Genomic DNA, 25,574 nt, shown 5'->3' on the forward strand with positions numbered 1-25,574 from the left:
GATACATCTAACAACTAATAAATCTACAAAAGTACACATCACTGTTACAGCTGTAGCGTTGTTGGTACAGTATCCGATATCGTGCAAGTGCCGCCAGGTAGATACCAACCTGCAGTGTCCGAAGAAAGGAAGAGGGAGGGTGGTGGTGATTTAAAAAAACTTCAGATTAAAAATTATTTTTTTAAGTGCAATGAAGAGTCTGGGCTGCACGCAACTGACCAATCGCTCTACCTTGTTTAATTTCTACACTGACTCATGATCTGGGTTAGTTTAAGAAACAGGAAGCTGAGACCTTGGGGTACTTTATGCGTTGTGTGTCTGTATGTGTGTGTGTGTGAGTGTGTGTGTGTGTGTGTGTGTGTGTGTGTGTGTGTGTGTGTGTGTGTGTGTGTGTGTGTGTGTGTGTGTGTGCAGCTTGGATGCGGGTTTCGTGTGGAGATGTTACTGGTGGGGTGTTGAAGGTGGTATTTGTGTGCGCACATGCATGTATTTATGTGCGTGTATGGTGCTCGTGAAGGTGATGTGTAAGTCTGTGTGTGTATGTGTTTGTGTGTGTGTGTGTGTGTGTGTGTGAGAGAGAGAGAGAGAGAGAGAGAAGGTGTGGTTTGCTAGGTGTTACGGATGGGAGGGTGTTAGTGAGAAAAACGACCCAGTTCATTCATATACCAGCCGCGTCTGAACCCAGTCTTGGGGGTCGGCGTGCTTCTTAAAAAAAAGCTTAATTTTTTTCTGTAAGGAATATTTTTGGCAGACTTCAGGAATGTCTGGGAGCTCAGGGAATGGGGCATGCGCGTGGTCTAACGTTCTGAAAAAAAAAGAGAAAGTTATAGACTAAACCGCAGAAATGTAAACACGTCTGCTGAAAAAAAGAGAAAAAGTGGCGCTGAACACACAGGTACCACAATCAGACTTCTGTATGAAGGAACCCCAGAGCGCCCAGTAAAACAGAACAGTTGTGGGCTTATTGTACAATTAACAAATATTGCTAACATCTGTTTATCGAGATGTAAAGATTTCATTAAAACGAGCTCAGCTCAGAACCACAGTCAATTTCCAATTCAGTTCCTCAGCCAGATGATTTCTGCTGTTTATGTTTACCGCCCTTTAACCGACATTTTCTTACTCCATCTCCCCTTTCCCTTATCCCATTTTTTCTTCCATTTGTTTGTTTTCCTGTAAATTCACATCCGATTCTTACTCATTTGTGGTTTTCGGTTTCGCTGTTTTGCTAACGAATCACACATTCCTACTGCACATCTTTCCTGCCCACTCTCCCCTGCGTTCGCTTTTTGTGGGATTACACTCCGTCCCTCTGGAGATTCTAGTTTTTCCCTCTCTGCGCATTTCTCTTGTCGACTTCCCTTGATGACTGACACTATCTTCTCCTGCTTTCCCTTGCTTCTACTCTCCCGTCGAAATCCTCTCCTTTCCCCGTTTTAACACGACCTCTCTTCTCTCTTTTCCTGGACTATCGTTCTCTCGCTCGCTCACACACTCTCCTCCCTCCCTCCTGCCTTTTTTTTTTGTCTGGCCGTGCTGTAAAGTGTATGGGGAGTCTGGGCACTCTCACTGATCCGTGATTGGAGATTTCAGCGAAACAAGGAATTCCATTCACCGAGTCTCCCATTCACAGCACTCAGACCCGAAGCAGCGCCTCCGACACCCGACTGCTGCAGACTCTGTAAGTACGCACCCTTCACTGCTGACCCAGCTCACAGCTGCCTGGGTCCTATCATTTTGCAGCGTATATATAAGAAATAAATCTGTATTTATTACAAAATGGGCTCCACTCGATCAGCAACTGTTCATTTTTTTTGCAAGTTGCATTAAACGATACTTTTGAATCACGTCTCGGTTTACAGCGAATGCGCGAAAGTTATATAAAAAAAAGTTTTTCCAGATGTTGAGAGATATTTACCTCCGTTTGTTTGTCCGTAAAAGCGAAAGTATCGGCGCTGTAGTGACGTGATATCCTGACTGGAGTCTCGAAGTAATTTTCTAAGCAGAAGCAACAGCAAATAAAGTTTGTGTTTATGGTCGGAGCTGAATAACGGGCGAGTTCAGAGCAGGCGGACAGACGCGGGTTCGATTCCGCTCCCTCCATCCTCTCGGATATTTTCTTTCCTGCCGAGTCAGCTGCAGTGTCGCATATTTACCTAAGAGAATCGTCCGAGATATTGAACTGGAGACGGGGGACAAAATCCGGGAACTGCTGGCGCATTTTCCCGTGCAGCCGTTTATTTCATATCCCCTTTCCCAACTTGGCATTTCTCCTGGTTTCCACTTCCCTCTTTCAGACTCACACACCTTCATAGTTATTCCCTTCCCACCTATTGCCAGACACCCTCCCGCCCTTCCTCCCTCTCTCTTTAAGTGTGTGCAAACTTGTTTCCACGCTAAGAAAGAATATAACACCCCCACCCCCTCTCCTCTACTCTGAACTATATCTGACACGTGCTGAAAAAGTAATTTTGTGTTAGTCTGAGGATCACATTTAGAAAGATAAAAAGCCAGAAGTTAATACTTCTTGTGGAGAGTGGCGAACATGAACCGTCATTTTGATATGCGAACGCCGTTTTTGCTGCGTTGTCCCGTTACTTTTAAGACAATAATTTCAAAATTTAATTTCGAGTAATTGCCGAGTTCCTAGAGGGTTTCGAGGTTGAATTCAGTGCGAATTTATGTTGACTGAAGTTACATTTCATTTATTGGGCTCGCATCCGACCGTTACTCGCCTCGAGAGCGCAGCACCAAATGAACAATGTCAAACATCCTTCCTTTTTATTAATTCCACATTTCGCCCTTCATGAGGGAAAAGTGTACGCGAAAGAGTAATGAGCTGGGCCCGGTACTGGATCTGACTATATTTAAAAACCGTTAGGAACAAAGCGAGGAGGGTAAGGGAGTGGAAGAACACGAAGCAAGGAAGCTCGGAAGACTAAACTCGCCGGTGTTGCGAGTGTCCAGCCGAGTGAATGTGGCCCGAGACGTCCATCCAGCGAGTTTCTGAGAAACTAAAGTGGATATCCAGGACCGGCTGCTTCAGTTCTTCCTTACACTTTAGCCCGGAGACGACAAATTAAACCATACCGTAAATCTTCTATTATAGGTAGTAAAAACTAATTTTAGATTTCCTGTCCATTGCAGCCACTAGTCTGATTACTACCAGTTGCAAGAATGCCCCAAACGGCTTAAAAGGGCAATACCTATGGGCGTTTTAATTCCGTACCGATTTTATTTTTTGGAGCCCAATTGTCAGACATAAATCCCCTCCTCACCTGTTCAGCAAAACTAGCGAGAGGCAGAATTATTAACAGAACTTAATTACTCTTTGTGGATGATGGTGGATCCTATCATCCTGCGGTGAAGTTTACATATAGCATTTATACCTACAGTGAGAGTGATGGCGTCTGTGTGGATCAGACCCAGGACTTCGATAGTGAGGGGCTTTTTGGAATTCAATTGGAGGAATAAGTATAGATGGATTATGAAAGATCTTCGTTTTTTGGTTAATTTTGCTTTATTTTGCTAGCTAAGCAAGCCACCTAAGTTTTTGGATGTATGTTTTAAATATTGATCTTTGATTTATTAGTTATACCCTACGTTGAAAATAAATGGACAGTTTCAGATTAATACAATTGCATTTTCGTTCAATTATTTTTAGTGTGTTGGAATATTTGAAACTTTTATCTGATCGATGTCATATAAGATTTAAACAATTAGGTTGCCGAACAACAGGGAAAAAAGCGCGAGTTGCAGTGAGGAAGAAACCTGGAGTGAACTTTTTTTACAACTATTTATAATTGCGAAAATTTGGCTTTATATTGGATATTCCAACGTGCAAGACTATAATCGATTAACTAAATTGACGCTGCGCCCAAAAAGCGGATAATTGGACTGTAACTAAAACGTTGGTTGAAGTGGTATTAGAGAAAGATGCGACTCTCTCTGAAGAAAGGATTTTTCTCGGTTTTGTTCCAAGATGCGTTGATGCACAATTGCTCGTGGTGGGAGAAATAAATTGGGAATTTCCCAAACAGCGGGGAACAGAGGAAAGCTGAGTTCTCAGATGTTAGACGTTTGGAGGGCTTTATAGAGTTGTGAAGTGGTGAGTCTATGGTAAACTTCAACCACAGAGATGAGAACTAGGAGCATCAATGAACTGGGAGCTAAGAATGCAGTGTGTTGTTAATACATTACATTGAAAAGTGTTTATGGAGACTAGGATACAGTATATTGATTTATTGATGACGTTGGAATGGTGTAATCTGCAATTCTATAGGACAACCAGATTGGAGCTGCCTCATTGCATCCGAAACCATTAAGGACTGTGTGTGCTTGCCCTATAACCCATCACCTCCCTCAGCGACTAGTGAACTGGTACTCCAGTAAATCCAGGTGAATTCCATTGAGATTGCGTGATTGTATGGCAAAGGAATTCCAATATTCAAAAGCCAGAGACTCACGGGAGTGCTGGTGGCCTGGGCATGTGACATCAACAGATTGGGCCCTATGGTGGAAATATCTCATAAGATATCTGGTAAAACTACACATTACAAGAATTTTAAATCTATGTGTGCGATTACATAGAATATTTATTTTTTAAACTCTACATTTGGAGATCGAATTTTTAATAGAAGGACATCTCTTTAGAAAATAGATGGGAGGGGGTGGATTTCTTTAGCCAGAGAATGGTTAATCTGTGGAATTCTTTGCCATGGACGCTGTGGAAGGCAAGTCAGGGTATATTTAAAGTGGAGGTTGATAGGTTCTTGATTAGTAAGGGTGTCAAAGGTTATAGGGAGAAGGCAGGACAATGGGTTTGAGAGGGATAATAAATAAGCCATGATGGAATGGTGGAGTAGATTCGATGGGCTGAATGGCCTAATTCTGCTCCTATGTCTTGTGGTCTTATTATGGTCTTATTTCATTATCCTTATGTGTATTCACTCTTGTATAAGCCAAAAAACCTGAACTTTCTCTGCTATCGGCTCAGTGGCTGTTCTCCTTGAATGGTGCTGGCTGGCAATCCATACATCTTTCACTAGCTGACATGGAATATTGAAGAAGCGGAAGATAAAATATTATTTGGTGTTTCATAACTGGTGGCCATTGCTTTCTTTTTATTCCAGTAGCACCTGAGAGTGTGACAATTCTCCAGCTTACCCTTGTCTGTAACTGGTTCTGGGTGCTATTTTTTTTTACAAACATCTGCCAGAGTTATAATTTATAATTGTTGCAATATGATTACTTTTATAGAAAGAAATAATATATTTTATCTGCAAGGTGAGTAATGTTAAAGTTGAATTAAAAGACCCAATTAACTTAAATACTTTAAAACAAATGATATTTGAGATCCAACACTAGCAGTGACTTCAAGACGTCATCTCTGGAGCATCGTCAAGATGCCTGAATTTGTGCATTCTTGCCTTCATTTGTATCTCTGTGCTATAAAACCTTAAGAAATAGGAGCAGAATTAGTCCATTCAGCCCATTGAGGCTGCTCCACCATTCAATAATAACTGACTTTTTAACCCCATTGACCTGCCTTCTCCATGTAATCCCTAACCCTCCCCCTTACTAACCAAGAGCATCAATATCTGTTTTAAGTACGCCAAATAATTTGGCCTCACTGTTCTCTGTAGCAAAGAATGCCACAGATTCACCAGCCTCTGGCTGAAGAAACTCTTCCTCATCTCAGTTGTAAAGGGACCATGCATTATTCTGAGGCTGTGCCCTCTGATCCTAGACTCTGCCACTGATTGAAGTATTCTTTCTGCCTCCACTCTTTCCAGGCCTTTCAGTATTTGGTGGGTTTCAGTGAGATCCCCCCTCATCTTCTGAACTCTATCAAGTACAGGACCAGAGCTATCAATTGCTCTTCACCCCTTAAGCCTTTCATTTTTGGGATCATTCTTGTGAACCTTCCTTGGACCCTTTCCAGGACCTTAGAAAGGAGGCCTAAAGTTGCTCACAATAGTCCAAGTATGTCACTCTTTCTGTGTGTTCCTCTTTTCAATGGAGTGGGGAGGTAATAAGTTACTGAGATCACAGGACACTGGAAGATATATGACTTGGATCCGAAAGTCACCATAAGAGAACTCATAGGTCGCAGAGCAAAGAAACGGGTCCTTCAGCCCATTGAGTGCATGTTGACTATCCTATACCAATCCTATTTATTTATTCGCCCCACATACCCATGCCCCCACCCAGATTGTACCATTCATCTGCACACTGGGGCAAGGCAGCTAAGTAACTTATCAATGCACACACCTGTGTGGACGGATGTTGGTGTGAACCAGGGGAAACACATGCAAAGTCTGTGCAGAAGGTATTGGATATCAGCATTGAACCTGGGTCACTGGAGCTGTAAGGCAGACATTCTATTAGCTGTACCACTGTGCTCTATAACTCCCAGCAGAACATTTGCATTATATGATGGATTTTACCGTGCATTTGTGGCACCAACACAACAGGCATTAATAAATCATTTGAGTTTTGCAAGAATTCGTCTTAAAATGTATTCATATTCAGAGCTGCTGTCTCATGCTGTTATGAAGACTTGCAATGACCCCACTCTGACTGCAGCCTGAACTAGTCAAGTTTGTCAACATTACAAAATACAGTGTCTGAAAAACAAGGAGAATTTCCTTTAAAATCCTTTTAGATATTGATCAACCAGAACGTATATTCATCATGTTTTATTATTGTGAAAGTAAGAAAAAAGTTGAGGTTGCTACAAATTCATGAAGAGAAATAAAGCACACACAACTCTAACCATAACGTGATAAAATAATTTGAATGTTATATCTATGATAACAATGCTAACTCCTAACCTTTGAGATAATGCTAAACATGCCACCCAATTGGTCATAGAATAGAGTCACATAACACTATAACACATAAACAGACACTTCAGCCCAGCTAGTCTGTGTTAAACTATTATTCTGCCTAGTCCCATTGTCCTTCACCAGGACCATAGCCTCCATGCCTTTCCCATCCATGTACTTATGCAAATTTCTCTTAGGTATTGAAGTTGAACCCGCATCCACCACTTCCGCTGGCAGCTTGTTCCACACTCTCACTACCCTCTGAGAGAATTTCCCCTCATGTACCTCTTAAACATTTCACCTTTCACCCTTAACCCATGAGTTGTAGTCTCGCTCAACCTCAGTGGAAAAAGTCTGCTTGCATTTAGCTTATTAATACCCCTCATAATTTTGCATACCTCTATCAAATCTCCTCTGATTTCCTTGCACTCCAGGGAATAAAGTGCTAACCTATTCAGCCCTTCCTTATAACTCAGGTCCTGAAGTCCTGGCAATATCCTTGCTAATTTTCTCAGCATTATTTCAATTTTATTGATATCTATATATATCTATATCTTTATCTATATCTGTGGGTGTATATGTATAAATATCTACTGTATAATTGATAATAATGATTGAAATATTAACTCATTAATACAATGTAGCTGCCAGCAAATGAGATATTAATAATTTGACTCATACAGTTCAATTCTTCTCTAATACCATTTCCAATAACTCAGCTGTTTTAATGCACTTTATACTGAAACATTCAACAATATTATATTGCAAAACAAAGTGGAAAATCTAGTGTGAAAAGTTGTGAATTCACTTCATTTGAAATATGATTAGTAATTGAACTAAGATGATAGTACCAACTAAGTTGGTAGTTCTTTCAACTACCAACATACTTATGGAAATATTTAGTTCTAATGATGGTCCTTCTAGGCACCATATAGTCAACGTAAAAGTATGTACTATCTTTAAACCTTGCTTTTATATTGGATAGATCTAACTTGGTTGATGAATAGGTTGAGCTCAGTTAATCTGGCCAGCAATATATGAACACTATTCTGCAGTGAAAAGTAATTCTTTGAATACCCGGGCTGTTTCATATACACATAGGGCAAAAACACTTGCTTTTCTCATGGATATATCAAACAGAAATCCCATTTCAAAAAGTTGAATAGTAACACCTTACATCTCTGCAATAACTTCATAGGTTTATTTTGAAATGTTACACTGATGTATTAGTTCTTATGCTATGCACTAGTGTTATTGCATATCATGTTTAAGTTTGGCCCAGTCTACTATCTTGGTTTGTTCTGAAATATTCTACTATAATTATTCAGAAACAAGTCACTGAGATTCCCTTTGTCCTGGACAATCTTTATTCATCAATCAATATACTAAAACAAATACCCTGAATATTATCACAATACTAAAAGTGGGATGTTGTTATCTGCAATATTACAAGTACAAGGGCAAATACTGTGTTACAAATCTGACTGCCCTTCAAAAATTGCTGTGTAGCCCTTTGATGTTCTGAGGTCATGGTGGTGATATATAAAAGAATTGCTCTTTTGCTAATTTCCCCATCTTATTGTACGTTGAGATCTGTGTCTGACTGGAAAACAGATAGTTCCCCAAGGTATAGTAGAGTGGAACAAATATTGTTCATATGGAAGAGTTTGGCTTAAGCTCAATGCTGGCAAAGGTCTGAGACTAAATCATTTATGTTATTTCCAGAATGAAAATATAGGCAAAGCAAACAAAAAATATAAAAGAATAATTCAAAAATGTAACTTATTTGATATGACACTTGACATATCCTAAAACACAAAGTAAATGATTTGTGAGAGTAAATCACAAGGACCATCAAGGCCAGTCTGACCCATTCAAGTGAAACCAAAATAAATGTATTTATTATCAGAAAAAAAACCATAAACTGTAGTTAAATGTGTTTCATCTTTGTTTGATCAACTTATGACATTATCAGAGTTAATCAATTTACTGGCTGAAATTTAAATCTTTTATATCATAGGTGTTTTTAGTACGTACTATTTAACTTTTCTTTAATTTTTCTGTTAACTGTTAAACTAGGATTGGTTTTCCTTAATTGCTGTTGGATACAGTGAATGCAAAAGTAATTTTCTGAAGATTGCAAATGAAAGAATGAACAATTATCTAAAACCATACTTTATCATACTTCCCGGATTTTAATAATAATTTTGAAACATCTTAATCTTATATAGAACACTATATACTCAGTTGTCACTTTATTAGGTGCACCTGCTCATTAATGCAAATATGTAATCAACCAATCATATGGCAGCAATTCAATGCATAAAAGCATGCACTCATAGTCAAGAAGTTCAGTTGTCGTTCAGACCAAACATCAGAATGAAGGAGATATGTGATCTCAGTGACATTGACCATGGAATGATTGTTGTTGCTAGACAGGGTGGGTTGGGTGTTTCAGAAAATGCTGATCTTCTGGGCTTTCCACACACACCAGCCTCTAAAAGATACAGAAAGTGGTGCGAGAAATAAAAAAAAATCCAATGAGCAGTAGTTCTGCGGGTGAACACATCTAATTACTGAGAGAAGTCAGAGAAGAATGTGAAACTGGTTCAAGCTGACAGGAAGGTGACATTACTTCAAACAACAACATGTTACAACAGTGGTGTACAGAAGAACATTCCTGAACACACATGCCAAGCCTTGAAGTAGATGGGCTACAGCTACAGAAGACCACAAACATACAGTCAATGGCCACTTAATTAGGAAAAGAAAATACCCAAAAAAGTGGCCATAGAGTGTATTATTTTACAGGTATCTCAAACATCTTAATTAAATAACACCAGTGGCCAAGTGGTTAAGGCATTTGTCTAGTGATTTGAGGTCGTTAGTTCGAGCCTTGGCTGAGGCAGCACGTGTGTTCTTGAGCAAGGCACTTAACCACACATTGCTTTGCGACGACACCGGTGCCAAGCTGTATGGGTCCTAATGCCCTTCCCTTAGACAACATCAGTGGCGTGGAGAGGGGAGACTTGCAGCATGGGCAACTGCTGGTCTTCCATACAACCTTGCCCAGGCCTGCGCCCTGGAAAGCTTCCAAGGCGCAAATCCATGGTCTCGTGAGACTAATGGATGCCTAGTATTAAAAAGCCTTCTACAATCCTTCACCAGAATGCCTCATTGGATTACTCTTGTGAATGTGCACCATCTCCAAAGCCAATATATTCTTCCTGGAGTGTGGTCATGGGAGTCTAAATGAGCTCTAACCAAAAGACCATGAACGTGCATTCTAGCCATTTTATTAGGTACTGGAAATGCCTAATATAGTGACCACTGAGTTTATGTTCTAAGTAAGTAGAATGGAATTATTACCATGTAAATCCCTCCCATTAAAAATTCCTTTGAGCTACAGAAAATGGTATCACAATTTGTTTTGCAATGAAATTCTTCTCTAATTTAGCTCCTTAACCTTACAAACCCTGACAATTCCTGTGAAGCTGGAACATTGAAATTAGCGATGTTGATTATTTTGGAAACCCAAATTCCCAAGTACTATCTTACTGAAAGCAATAAAACCAAAGGCTAAACAACTTTTTGTTACATAAATATGCATGATCTCTGATCTGGCAATTGTCCAAATCCAATCAAACCAGTGAGGTAAAGGTACAGAAGAGTGCAGTTTGTAGGTTTGCCACTTGATGGCACCACTACAGTATTAAAATATCATGAACAAAACGTATAAACAAGAGAAATCCAAAACAACACACACAAAGTACTGGAGGAACTCAGCAGGGCAGACAGCACCAATGGAAATAAATAAACAGTTGATGCTTCAGGCCAACACCCTTCTTCAGGACTGAAAAGGAAGGGGGAAGATGCCAGAATAAATAAGTGGGAGGAGTGGAAGGAGGGTAGCTAGAAGGTGATGGGTGAAGCCAGTTGGGTCAGAAAAGTAAAGGGCTGGAGAAGAAGAAATCTGATAGGAGTGGAGAATGGACCATAGGAGAAAGGAAAGGAGGAGGGGCACCACTGGGGGTGGTGACAGAGGTAAGAGGTGAAAAGACGTAAGAGACTAGAATGGGGAATAGAAGAAGAGGGAAGAGGGAGGGGAAAATTACTGCAAGGAATAATTGAACCAGGGCTTTGCTTGAAATGTCGACTGTTTATTCATTTCCATAGATGCTGCCTGACCTGTTGAGTCTCTTGAGCATTTTGTGTGGGTTACTTTGGATTTCCAGCATATGCAGAATTCCTTGTTGATATTTGGGGCAGGCCTGGTGCTCGATGTCAGGGTCAAAAATAGAATATCTCACTTCAGGGGCCAACAAAGAGTACTATTTGTTTATACTTCTAATATTTCCATTCTGTGTTCTACAATTAATTTGTCCTGAAAGTTCTTCTCTTCATGTCTCTCTTGGTAGCTGATTTGACCCCGATTCACCATATGTCCATCTCAATGATCCACTGCTTCTATTGTTAAATGTAACTTTTTATAATTGAAGACCTATGCTTTCACAGCACTTTCATAGTACCTCCTAAGGTATGCATCTTGCCATACATTTTATACTTTTAAAAACATAATCATACTGTAAATGGGAAATCAGGGAAATAAAAGGGGAAGAGGCAAATAGATGCTTGATGGTAGGTGTGGATAGGTGGGTTGTGATCTATGACTCCACAAAATATAGAGAAACAAGACCCTGCAAGTGCCAATTCAGGGATATAATGACCCAAGCATAATCATAACCAATACCCATTCACCTTCCCTGTATGTGACTTGCAGTGTTATTGATTCACTTCAGCGAGCAGTTGACAATAATCCACATTGGTAGTCTGGGATTCATATATAATCTAATCCTTGAGGGTTATCCTGGAAACAGATTTGATTTTATAACAGTCCCGTAGCTTCAGATCACCATGAATCATTCTATCTTTATTTTCAATACCAGATTAATTTAATTAGCAGCTTCTGTCGTGGGATTCAGATTCTTGTTTCAATAGGTCAATTCTATGGCTATTTGTGCATTGTATCAAAGTAGGGTAGAATAATGATGCAATATCTTTTTAAGTGGTACTAGTTGAGAAATCAATATATTGGTATTACTTATTTAGTTAAGCTCATCACCCCTGCTGGACCGTACGCTGCTGACAGCAGCTCACCAGAATCCTCTGTCGCGGGACAATCTTTCAAGTTGTTTCCAAGTGTAACTCATCTTCGAAGATCCTTCCTCTCCTAGGGATAAGGCCCTTAGAGCTTTTGTTGGTGCTTCTGTCGTGCCATTTTTTTGAATAGGATGCAGTTGCTAGCCCCATGCCCAACCCACTTTCTTTCACAGCTGGGCTTGGGATCATCCACTGCTATTGGTATCGGTACTGGCTTATCATCGTCACATGTATCTAGATACAGTGTAAAGTTTGTCTTGTAAACTGTTCACACAGATCAAATCATTACACAGTGCATTGAGTTTATTATCGTCACATGTACAAAGATACAGTAGAAAGCTTGTCTTGTATACTGTTCACACCGATCAAATCATTAACAGTGCATTGAGCTAGAATACAATAAAACAACAACAATGCAGAATGAGGTGTAAAAGCTATTTGAAAAGTGGAATTCAGGTAAACAATAAAGTGCAAAATCATATTGAGATAGATTGTGAGGTCAAGAATCTAACTTATTGTAAAAGAGGTCTGTTCAAGAGTGTGATAACAGTGAGATCAAAGCTTCCTTGAACCTAGTGGTACATACTTTCAGGACTTTATATCTTCTGCCCAATGGGAGAGGGGAGAAGAGAATGTTTGGGGTTAGTGAAGTTTTTGATTACTCTGGCTTCGTTAATGAGGCAGTATACTGAGAAGTATAGATAGAGTGCATGGAGGGGTGGCTGGTTTTTGTGATGTGCTGAGCTGTGCCCACAACTCTCTGTCGTTTCTTGTGGTCACATGGAGAGTAGTTGTCATATCAAGCCATCATGCATCCAGTCAAAATGCTTTTTATAAAAATAGGTAAGGATTGATGGAGACATGACAAAAAAAAGGGAGCTCTTTTCTAGATGTTTTTGTGACAAAGACGGATTACCAACATCCACCCAACAAGACAAACTCAATGTTTTTTGAATAACTCATGTACAGGTAGACCCTTTGATAATGATTATAGCACGCTGTGGGTCCTACACTGGAACATCTGAATCAGGTTTATCACCACTGACATATATTGTTAAATTGGTTGCTTCTGTGGCAGCAGTAGAGAGCAAGACATAAAACTCCCATGTTTTAATAAAAATAAATACTGTAGTACAAAAGAGGAATAATGAGGTAGTGGGTTATGCACGAGCCTTTAGAATGGGACTAGAACAAATAACATGTGATGCCTCCTGAACCATAGATGCCATGAACGAAATTATTCTGCGGATGTTATAAATTCCTGTCAGTATGTTTGAGCTGCAAACGTATTTGGAGGTGTGGATTGTGTTGACTTCCTCCAATTAATAAGCAAGGATATAGAAGAATTATTGGTGCATCTATAAAGTCTTGTATTCATTCCCAAGTCACCAGAAATCACACATGGCCGACATCATTTACAGTACTAGACGATGCTGTTTCATTGACGATATAAAACTACGTACATAGAAACGGTCATTGACCGACAGCCTGAAATTTACAAGCAGAATGATTTGTCCTGTATTCGCCCTGGTATTTTATAGTTATCACATTTAGTGTAGGATCATTGAAAGGACAGATAAATCAGCCACTAAACATTGTACTGGACTGTATCCTCATTCAATCAGAGAGCGATGGAAGAAGAATTCACTTCTTCAAGAATGAAAAATCGCTGCTGGAATATTTAAAAGTATCACGCATGTGAATATTAAGATCATAGTGTATTTATTGTGTGTTTGGGACATCTAGCATGTGTTAAATTCTGTATAAACTTTTCCCTAGAACGCTCATGCTACGATATACTTCAATCGACTACTGTAGTTCTTTAGTAACTCACAATAACGTCGCATTCGCTGTGTAAACAATGGCAAGTTATCTTATCACGGTGGTAAACCTAATCCTCACACCCCAAAAAGTATAGGCGCCAACCAATCGTTTTAGGGTCTGGGAACCCAGGGTGAAACCGAGGTTCATTTAAATGGCGCCGTTCCTCTTCCAACCGCGGAGAGCTAGTCTGTGCAACTGACGTGTTAAACGATCTGCAAGGTATACGATTGTTACAGCGTCCTCAAAAACACTATTTTACGTCAATCCTGTTATTCAATGGATTTTTTTTTCAATAACATTAAGGTGCAGAGATACGAATAAAAAAAACAGCTTCCTCTGGTGAAATGAACAATGGACACAGTATTTTTATACAACGGTCAAATCAAATACATTATAAATAAATAACTTCCAATTTTTATGGAGAACTACAGCAATTTAGTATTGACAGCATGAGATCATCTGCCTTAAACTCCCAGCAATATAGCAAAAATAACCACCGGCATTCTTTCACAGCCGGCTGACTGATCAGTTTCTGCGCAATACAGTAACTTGGAATCGCATGTTATTTGGCCCAAAATGAACAGAGGCTCACGAGATGATCTTTATTGTTTCTAACCGTGGAAAAGAACAGCTTAAACATTTAGCAGCGTTTACTTTACTTCTGAAGGACCACTGAGACCTTATGTTGGTAGGCATCGATCCTGGATATTGCATCCTCGTTGCTACGTGATACGAACGGAAAGGTACTACGATATGTAGAGCAAGCTGTCGACCGTGCAGCAGGCTCCTTCCCCACGCCACTGATGAATCCGAAGGAACAGCAAAAACCTATACACTTTGGCAACAGCGGCATCGCAGCTTAGCGTTGACGTCTTAGCGACTGCAGCTCCGGATTCTCCCTTGGCGTTTACTCCCGAAGGCTTCCAGCCGCAAGGTAGCGGAGGGTTGACATCAGAATTTTCCTTCTCCTAGATGAGCCGTCAACCACGGCCGACAAGCTCCTTCTGCCCAAAGCGACTGGTTTTAAGGCGCCAATGACCCGCCTTTACCCCCTTTTCCTGTCAGCAGAAGTGGTTCGCCGGGCTCGTAGCTAAACCACACGTGAAAGCCAGGGGCTGGACTTGGTTGTCAGAGATTACCTGAGACGCACGTCGCTGGGACCATTTAATAAGTAGTTGGAAGGTATCCCCATTACCCCCAACCCCGGCTATGACAATCTGAAGGAATACGGCAGGTTTCAAATGAAGAATTCGGCTTCAACGGGACACTTTGTAAATCTTACATAAAAGCAGGCAAACTGTAAATGCTCAGCAGGCCAGGCAGCACCTAGGAAGAGAGAAACAACGTTAAACTTTTAGAATTGATGTGATTGAAAGCCATCGACTTGAAACATTACTTCCTCCACATATGCTGGCTGACGTTCAGAGCATTTCCAGCGTTTTGGGCTTTTATGGCGGACATTATCAGGAAGTTGGTTTTACACGACCAGCCAATTACATCTCGGCTGCAGAGGGTTCTAACATCTGCAGGACGTTATTTTGGATTTTAAGATGGTTTGTCGTAGCGGATTTTTAAGACTCATCTTATTTTCCGTTCAGAAGGTTTCTGAATAACCCATTTATAAAACTTTTAATTATTATTTAGACTATAAGGCATAGAAACAGAGTTAGAATTTCGGCCTATCGAGTCTGCTCCGCCATTCCATCAAGGCTGATTTATTATCCCTCTCAAACACATTCTCCTGCCTTATCCGCGTAACATTTAACACCCTTACTAATGAAGAAAATATCAACTTCCGCTTTAAATATACCCTCAGCGGTCTGTGCTCAGTGAATTCCGCAGATTTACCACCCTCGGGGTAAATAAATTCCTCCGCATCTCTAATGTGACGTCGTACTATTCTGAGTCCGCATCCTCGGGAGCTTGATTCTCCTATTAGTTGTTGGAGTCTTTAAAATAAACCTTAATGTTTCCATATTTGGCTTCCTCTGATACAAGCAGAGTGTTTGGCGGCATACCTTGCTTTAGCTACACACACCCACACACACACACACACGCACACACACACACACACACACACACACACACACACACACATATCATTTGACTAATTTTCCGATAAGCGGTTGTTCTTTTCCATAACAGTCGCGCAATTTTGTTTAGCTTTCAGTGTGGTTATCGTGTCTCCACAATGCACTGCAGTTACTGTGATCATCGCCTGAAACTTTTCTACCAAATCCTAAACTATCACCTATCGCCAACGAACAGGGAGGCAAAACGCAGAGACAAAGTAATAGGGCTGCATGAGAGGGACAAGCGGGAACCTTGTAGGTACCAACCAGTCTGAGACTGGTAACTGTTTTCAAAAGTGTGCTTGTTATATTCTCCGCTCTGTAGCTCCGTGACGTGTTTCGGCGGGAATGACGGGCCGACAGATTGTGGTAATCAGCACATATTTAATTATTTAAGACGGTTGGGGGGGGGGGGGGGTTGCGGTGGTGTGGATTCGAAGAGGATTGGTATCGGACACCAATTTATTCAAATGACTTCCTCACTGATAGCTTATATTTAATATTGTTTAAGAAAATTTTCTGCCCAACCGCCAGAAAAGCAAAACAAAAACAGGGAAACTCAATTTTCTATACGTAAAAATTCCGATAAATTTCAATTGATCATCTGAACTTTCACCGCATTTTACCAGTACGGTCATTCGCAAACTTCAAGGACACAAATGACTCGGTACACTAATTATAGGGCTCAGGTAGAGCATCAACAGATGTCGTTAAACTGGTGTTTCTTCGGACTCCGTCAATGCCGTGGTATCCCTGATTGACTTGTTGGTGCAGAGAAAGACTGGTCGTAAGTTTCAACTGTTGTGCTGACGCTATTAAAGACGGTACTATAATCTTGAGGCCTCGCATGGTCTCCATTGCCAGTAAGCAAGCCAAGGCAGTAGGCTATTGAGAGCAAGCTGTTGCCCATGCAACAGGCTCCTCTTTGCGCAACTGACCAATTCAAAGTTATGGCAGAGACCGATACATTTTGGCACCAGCGAAGTAACAGAAGTTGTCAGTCAGGATTTGAATTTTCCTTCTCCTAGGTGAGCTGCCGGCCACAGCTAACAAGCTCCATCTGCTCAGAGCGACTGGTTTTGAGGTGCCAGTAACCCGCCTTTGTCCATTTTCCCGTCAGTAGAAACAGTTTCGCTGGGTTTAGTAGCTAAACCATATTGTAATACAGTGCCTAGAACTTGGTGTCGATCATTGTCCTGTGAAAGGAATTCCGCAGTGCAACTATTAAATGGAGTTTTAAAGTAATGCACCGATTAAAAACAATTTGCACAGTACATTCAACACAGAAAATATCCAGAATCTTTCAAAGCCGCGGTGAATCAGATCTGCTGAAATGTCCTCAGCAGCTCCACTTGAGCAAATTAACTTCAACTATTTAACAGTGAGATTGGAAACCCAATTCATGTTTACTCAAGGTCACGAATGACACTCAGCAGAGATTTAAAAGCGGGTGACAGTTTATTTAACACAAATGCATAATAATTTAACTCAAAATATTTTATAGTATTTGAAATTGCTAATTCGTAATGCATCGCTTAATAGGATTGCTGCGATTAATAACCATTTATTTGAAACGTTTAAGAATTTCAATATATGTTTTAAAATTGTACGGAATAAAAAGAGAGAATCTGTGGTTAATTTTATTTAGGGTATCGGTATGGGCAAGTTCATCTTTTTAATTGCTGCTCTTTGGAAAACTGTTAAGGTTCTGGATGAGGGCCATTGAAGGGATGTTTTTTTGTGTAACGAAATCTTAATAAATGACAGGTTTGAGATTACACCGTGGGCAGAGTTCAGTAGTAACTCACCTCCTCCTCATGTCCCCTCACCCTCGCCCGCCCTTGCAATTGGAAACCCGCGTTAATGCAGAGGGTACTACATGAGGGCGAGCCCTCTATTACCAAAGCAATCTTGTTATCCGTATCCCTCGAAAATAAACCCAACAATTAAAGGCGTGTGTGTGTGTGTGTGTGTGTGTGTGTGTGTGTGTGTGTTGTGGGGGGGGGGTCTTCTTTTCTTTGCATATGTCTCTTCCTCTGTTACTTCGCTCGCTGAGACTTCATTGAGCCGGGAATACTAACGGGAGGTTATGTTTTATTTGTTCGGATGCGAGCGGGCTCACTTCACTCTCCGCTGAACCAGAACTCACTGTTTGCCAATAAAATCCGATTTTAAAGCAATCTCAGCGCCAATTTAACAAAAACCTAACGTCAGCAAAAACGAGAAGGCGAGGAATCTTTCCCGGTAAAGCCTTAACACTAAAGATATAGACATGTTAACGAATACTTAAATATTTACACTCCTGTATCAGATACTTCTCTCTCTCTCCCCCCCTCTCTCTGCTCTTCACCGTCAGTCTAGGTCTCTCTAAGTACTTCATTTAATGGAAAAACAATCTTATTCAGGGGTTCCATGAGCCCTTACCATGTGTCCGTAGACCCCAGGTTAGGAACCCCTGAACAGCCAGAGGAATAGATAACATTTCGTTTCGACGTTTCATAGAGTTTGGATAGAGCATATGGAAAGCGTCACTGCACGAAAGTAGTTCAACAATAAAAACTAAATGAATGAGTGAGTGCTTGAAAAGGCAAAATTATGCGATGTTGGGACACGTGGCGTGGGTGGGTAGGACCGTTTGGATAGCTTTTTCAAAGAGCTAGCAGAAGCGCAATGGGTCAAATAACCTTCTCTGTGAATTAGATCATTCAGCCATCGAGCCTGCTACATTATACAATCATGGGAGATCCCCTCTTAATCTCATTCTTCTGCCTTCTCCCTAACCTTTGACGCCCTTACTAACCTCGAACCTATCGATCTCCGATTTAAATATACTCAATGACTTGGCCTCCGACCCTAATGAATTCCACTGATTCACCACCCTCTGCCCCTTCTGTTCTGAGACCGTTCCCTCTGGTCCCTGAATCTCCCATTACTAGAAACATCTCTCCATGCACACTCTATTCAGACCTTGCAATATTCAGTAGATGTCAATGAGAGACCTCTTCATCCTTCTAACTCCAATAAGTAATCAGAGTAATCAAGCGTTTCTCACTCGTTAACCCTCTCATCCCTGGATTAATTCAGAATCAGACACAAGCTTATTATCAGTAACATATGTAGTGAAATTTGGTGTTTTGCGGCAGAAGTATAGAGCAAGGCATATCAATAAACAAACAATGCAAAGGACGAATAACGAGATGGTGTTCATGGACCATTCAGAGATTTGATGGTGGAGGGGAACAAGCTATTCCCAAATCATTGAGTGTGGGTCTTCAGGCTCCTATACCTCTCCCTGATGGTAGTAGCGAGAAGAGGGCATGGTAAAGGTCTTTAGTGACGGAGGCTGCCTTCTTGAGAAACGCTGGCAGGGAGGGCTGTCCCCTTAATGAAACTGGTTGAGTTTACAGTCGTCTGGAGCTTCCTGTGATATAGCATGGCTGCCGAGGACTGCAGACTCGGGCAGTTCTGCCTCGTTGCATCAGGCTGTGATGCAACTACTCGGAATGCTCTTATTTTGAAGTATTTGGCGAGATATCAAACTTCCTCAAACTTATGATGAAGTAGAGCGGCTTTCTTGCAACACTCTGCCAACCAATCTATCTCATTTCCGTACGCCTCCTCTTCTTTATCTGAGATTCAGCCAACAACAATGGTGTCATTTGCAAACTTTTAACTGACGTTTGAACTGCGCTTAGCCACAGTGTCATGAGTGCAGGGAGAGCAGAGCAGTGGGCTACGTACACGTACTTGACGTGCGGGCGCCGATGTTGATCGTCAGCGAAGACGTGATATTACCGATCCGCAGTGATTGCGATTTCCCGATACGTAGGTCACAAATCCAGTTGCAGAAGTCAAGAGACCCGGGGTATGAAGCTTGTTAATAGAGCAATGAGCAAATGATGCTGTTCAATGCGAGCTGTAATCGATAAACAGTGGCAGCCTGACGTGTGCTTCGCTTTGTCTAGGTGCTTCAAACCTGAGTGGACATTCAGTGAGATTGCGACTGCTGTAGACCCATCGCGGCGACAGGCAAACTTTAGCAGGACCAGGCTCTTGCTCAGTCAGGAATTACCCAAACTGTCCATGCCTTTCTGCATACTTCTTGCTTCCTCGACACTACGTGCTCCTCCACCTATCTTATTGTTGTCCAAACACTGGCTAAAAACCATCAAATTGCGTCATCCAGATCGTTAAAAGCAGCAGAACTGCAGAACATGGCAAGTCGCCTGCAGGCAACCAGAAAATGCCTCTTTATTCCCACTCTTTGCCATCTACCTAAAGCGGATTTTTAATTCCGATTTCCATTCCCGTTCCGACATGTCGGTCCATGGCATCCACTTGTGCCAAGATGAGGCCAGCCTCTGCGTGGCCTCCAATATGATGGAATGAATATCGATTTCTCCTTCCAGTAGAACTTTCCCTCCTCCCCTCTTCTTCTATTCCTGCCTCCTCTCTTCTTCTTTTATTCCCCATTCTAGCCTTTTACCATTTCTCGCCTGCCTATCACCTCCCTTTGGTTCCCTTTCTCCCATGGTCCACTCTCCCATCCTATCAGATTCCTTCTTCTCCAACTCTTTACCTTTCCCACCTGGCTTCACCTATCATTTTCTAGCTAGCCTCCTTCTCCTCCTCCATCTTTTTAATCTGGCATCTTCCCCCTCCCTTTTCCCAAGAAGGGTCTCCACTGAAACGTCAACTGAACTAAACTGCTGAGTTCCTCCAGCATTTTGTATGTTACCAATCTTTCATCCATTTACTTTTCCTGTAATACCATGTGCTCTTATCTTGTTTAGCAACCTTAAGTGTGGCACCTTGTTAAAGATCTTCTGAATATCCAAGTAAACAATATCCACTGACTTTCCATTGTCTGTACTTCTTGCTACTTCCTTAAAGAATTGCAACAGATTTTGTCAGGTAAGATCTGTCCTTAAGGAAACCGTGTTGACCTTATTTTGTTATATCAGCTGTTTCCAGGTATCCCAAAAATTCATTCTCAATAATGGGCTCTAAAATCTTCCCAACCTCTCCCAATCAAGTTAATTTGCCTATAATTTCCTGTCTTTTTCCTCCCTCTCTTCCTTAAGAGTGGAGCGACATTTTTGAATTTTTAGTCCCTGGAATTATTCCTGACTAGTGATTCTTGAAAGATCATTACTAATGCCTGCACAATTTCTTCAGCTACCTCTTTCAGTACCCTGGGATGTAGGGGATCCTGTGGTAGTGATTTATTCACCTACAGATCGTTCAGCCTACCAAGCACCAAGTGAAAACAACATACACTTCAGCCCCTGACTAGGTTATGCCCATAGGAATTAGACATTGGCTTTTCTGAGACAGAAATTCCTGAGTTCAAACCCCACTCCAGAGACTTAAGCATGAAATTTATGTTGACGTTTCAAGGGAATGCTTAGATTGAGACATTAAATTGAGGAGCAGATGAATATAAAATATCCAATGGCAATATTATAAAGAAAAGGAGAAATTGCCTTGTTATTCTAGCCGATATTTATCCTTCCACAAATACCAATTAATCAATATTATAAAAGGCTTCTGCAGATGCTAGAAGTCTGAAACAAAAACAAAAAATGCCAGAAATATTCAACAATGTCTGTGCAGAGAGATTCAAAGTCAACATTTTAGGGTCAATGATCTTTCATCAGACTAAGAAGTAAGAAGTCAAACACAGAGAGTGAAGTTGCTAACGGAAGGGAAATACTGGAGTCTCACTGGTCATAGCTGTGTTGTCTGGGTGCGGAGAAATAGCAAGAGATGTACAGCCAGGAAAGAATAATAAAGTTAAAAATGTTGGAACTATAGATACAGAAAATGGTGCTAACTGGAAGTTTGGAGTATAAGAAAATACTTGAAACAACTAGATGATCAGTGGAGACAGGAAAAACTAAGTTAATGTTAAAGGTATATGGTCATCATTTAGAGCTAATAGAAACCCACAGGAATTTATGCTGTGCATACCATATTGCAGAATACATGGAACAGTCCTTATCTCAGTTTTACCCAGACCTTCTTCCTGACCTCATTTTCCATTGCATAATGCCTGTATCCGTGCTACTTCTTGGAGCATAAAAGCATATATAATTGCATCACCTTTGCTGCCAGTTTCTTCTGTGACTCAATAGTCCATCTTGCATCTCTGCCAACACTTGCATTCTCAATGCACTTTCCTGTACAACTGTTGGAGATGCAACTCCTGCCTTCCATCTCCTCTCATCCTAACATTTATTCAACATCTTGTAAAGCAGTGATTCACTTGGACTGATTCCAGTCTTATGTACTGTGCACGTATTGGTCTCCTATACATTGGATGGAAAGTAAACACAGGCTGGTGATTGTTTTGCAGGACATTCCATCCAGCCTGCAAAGCTACCCTGCACTTTAACTCTCCATACCGCTCTCACACTGAACTCTCCAGCTTTGGACTCTTGTGCTTGTCCACTGAAGCCCTCAGTAAACCCAAGAAACAGCTTTTAATTATCTTAAGAGGCATATTACGGTCTTCATGACTCAACGTTGAACTCAGCAATGTTAGTTAAATTGCTTTTTCAGTTTATATCAGAAGTAGCGGGCCTCAATGAAAGGTCATCAATGCATGAAGTTAGCTCAGATTTTCACTCTGCACCAATGTAGACTCACTGTGGGATATTTCTGAGATTCTCCTTTATTTCTGATTTCCAGCAGCTGCAGTATTTTATGTCTCACTGTTCCAACATTAAAAAAAAATGTTTTTGCTCCTTTTTTTTCTCTCTTCCATCCTTGTTCATCTTCTATTTACCTCTGTTCTGGTCTGATAAGCTGCAACTAACAAAGCTTTCACTAACAAGAGAAAATCTGCAGATGCTGGAAGTCAAAGCAACACATACAAAATGCTGGAGGAACTCAGCAGGCCAGACATCATCTATGGAAAAGATGTGTTCACCTTTCACCCTTAACCCATGACCTCTAGTTGAAGTTCCACCCAAGCTCAGTGGAAAAAGCTTGCTTGCATTTATCCTATCTATACCCCTCATAATTTTATATACCTTGATCAAATGTCCCCTCAATCTTCAATGTTCCAAGGAATAAAGTGCTAACCTATTCAATCTCTCTTGATAACTCAGGTCCTCCAGTCCCAGCAACTACCTGTAAATTTTCTCTGTATTCCATCAACCTTATTTACATCTTTCCTGTAAGTAAATGACCAAAACTGCACACAATACTCCAAAACAGGCTTCAACAATGTCATATACAACCTCAACATAAGATTCCAACTCATGTACTCAATACTTTGATCTATGAAAACCAATGTGCAAAAAGCTTTACTGATGACCCTATCTACCTGTGACATCATTTTCATTGAATTATGGCCCTGTATTCCCAGATCCGTTTGCTAGGGTGGAAATGTCACACACATGAGGACATTAGTTCAGGTGATAGGGGGAAAGTTCAAAGGAGAATAATGAGCTTTTTTAAAAATCCCGGATAGAATCAGATATGATCACAACATTAAAGAGGCATTTAGACAGACACATGAAGAACTAGGAAAAGGAGGGATATAGACCATGTGCAGTTTAAATTGGCATCATCATCGGCACATTCATCACATGCTGAGGGGCCTGTTCAAGTACTATGTTTTAACTTGGTTTCTCTTACCAGTGTTGTTGCCTAAACTGCTAAGTGCTTTAAACATTATTTTATTACCTAGATTCTTGTGTCAACATTTGTTTTCTAAAAAAAAAACTGCAAAGGTCAGAATTTTGGACTGTGAAGAAAAGACGGAGCATGCTGACATTACTCAACAGGTCAAACAGAATCCATGGAGATAGAAACAGAGTTACATTTTTACACTAGTTATAATTCAGCAGGTATGTTGTATTGGGTCTATCTGTGATGGGTTCATTTCTGTCACTACAGCAGTCACTGCGTTTCAAAACTATTTAATTGTTTGTAAAGTATTTTGGGACATCCTAAAGTTGTGAAATGCACAATTCATACTTTTATTTCTGCATCACTCAAGACCAAGAAGAAATAAAATTCGGCACTTGACATAAATTCTAGTAAATTTCCTAAAAAAAACTTTTTTTTTCTTGAGAAAGACTATGCTAGAAGGGTAGAAATACTGATTTGATGTCTACCGTATTGGTAAATTTAGGCATGTAAATTGACCACTAATCATTTTGCAGGACCCTGTTTTAGACGGATGCAATGGCAGCCAAAATTATCAAAGGCTTATTTTAATATCAAAGTGCTCTGTTCAGACACTATTTGGTAAATTTTCTAAGGTTACTTGGAAAATGCATTCTCAAGATCAGCTTAGTTTTATGGGCTTACAATACAGTAGTCTGACCAGATGTCCCAAAAGAGATTGTTGGGGCCGGTAAAGACCATATTAATGTCAAATAGTTTGTTGCAGCAGAACCAGGAGTTTATGATTCTATCATTCTTGTTGCATCAATGCCATAGCCTGCTCTGTCTTGCATTTTCACCTCGCCTCTCTGCCCTCTCCGCCTGCATCAGTTCAACAGCTGAAAGGAGTTATCAGAGCGAAGTATAAACTCCATAAGACCATAAGACCTGAAGATGTAACCATTGACACCCTTACTAATCAAGAACCTATCAACCTCTGCTTAAGTATACCGAATGACTTGGCATCGATAGAATTAATTCCACAGATTCATCACCCTCTAGCTAAAGAAATTCCGCCTCATCCCTGACGTAAAGGGACTTCATTGTATTCTGAGGCGTGCCCTCTGGTCCTAGACTACCCCACCATAGGAAACATCCTCCCTATGACCACTCTGTCTTGGTCTGTCAATATTTGATAGGTTTCAATGAGATCCCCCACCTAATTCTTCTAAACTCCATTGAGTATAGGCTCAAAGCTATCAAGCACTCCTCATACTTTAGTCCTGGGATCATTCCTGTAAACCTCCTCTGGACCCTCTCCAATGTCAGCACATCCTTTCTTAGATTCGGGGCCCAAAACTGCTCACAATACTCTCAGTGATATCCGGCGGATGCCCTTTAAAGCCTCCATATCTGTGAGGTTCCAAATGACTGCATCCAAATGCCTGACAAGCATCTACAATCTAATCGCTGCCTTTCATGCCTCTTTTGCTGTATGATATCATTCTGGAAAAGGGTTCTAGCTTCACCAAGACCTCTTGGCTTCAGACCTTGCCGCAGCCTTGGTCTAGACACGGATATTATAGATGAATTCAAGAGATGAAGTGAGAATCATTGACAAAAGGCAACATGTTTTCAGAGGCGATTTGGGATGAGCAGAAACTGCTGGAAATTGGAGCAACAAATAATCTGCTGGAAGAGCTCACCTTGCCTGAGATACCTACGTTCATGAATAAAGTAACATAAGTTATGTTCACCTTTTTAATTATGCTAAATTGGACTCTAGACCTCACAATCTACCTCGTTATCATCTTGTCTACCCACTTTCTCTGTAGCTGTTGCTCTTTATTTGGGTGCTCTGTTCTTGTTTTACCTTGTACACCCTCAATGCAGTCGTAATAAATTGACCTGTATGATGTTATCGTGGGCAGAAACACTGCATAAATACTCTTGCCAAAGTAAAGAACTGTGGGCACTTTTGCAAGAGGACTTTTGCCAGCTGATTTGATGTGGCAGGGCTCATCTCATTGGGCTGATGCTAGGAGTGCTAATCACCCCACCTCAGTTG

General features: G+C 40.8%; 1 protein-coding gene across 1 annotated transcript in view; it reads left to right on the forward strand.

Moving 5' to 3' along the window:
* The first annotated feature begins 1,328 nt into the window (after positions 1–1,328).
* erg (ETS transcription factor ERG) overlaps positions 1,329–25,574 on the forward strand; it is a 301,661-nt gene continuing 277,415 nt past the window's right edge. Inside the window, exon 1 of the mRNA XM_072259984.1 lies at positions 1,329–1,681. The gene's annotated coding sequence lies outside the window, so the exon portion shown is untranslated. The remainder of the gene's footprint in view (positions 1,682–25,574) is intronic.

The sequence above is a fragment of the Mobula birostris genome, chromosome 6, assembly GCF_030028105.1.
Source record: "Mobula birostris isolate sMobBir1 chromosome 6, sMobBir1.hap1, whole genome shotgun sequence".
NCBI classification, from domain to species: domain Eukaryota; kingdom Metazoa; phylum Chordata; class Chondrichthyes; order Myliobatiformes; family Myliobatidae; genus Mobula; species Mobula birostris.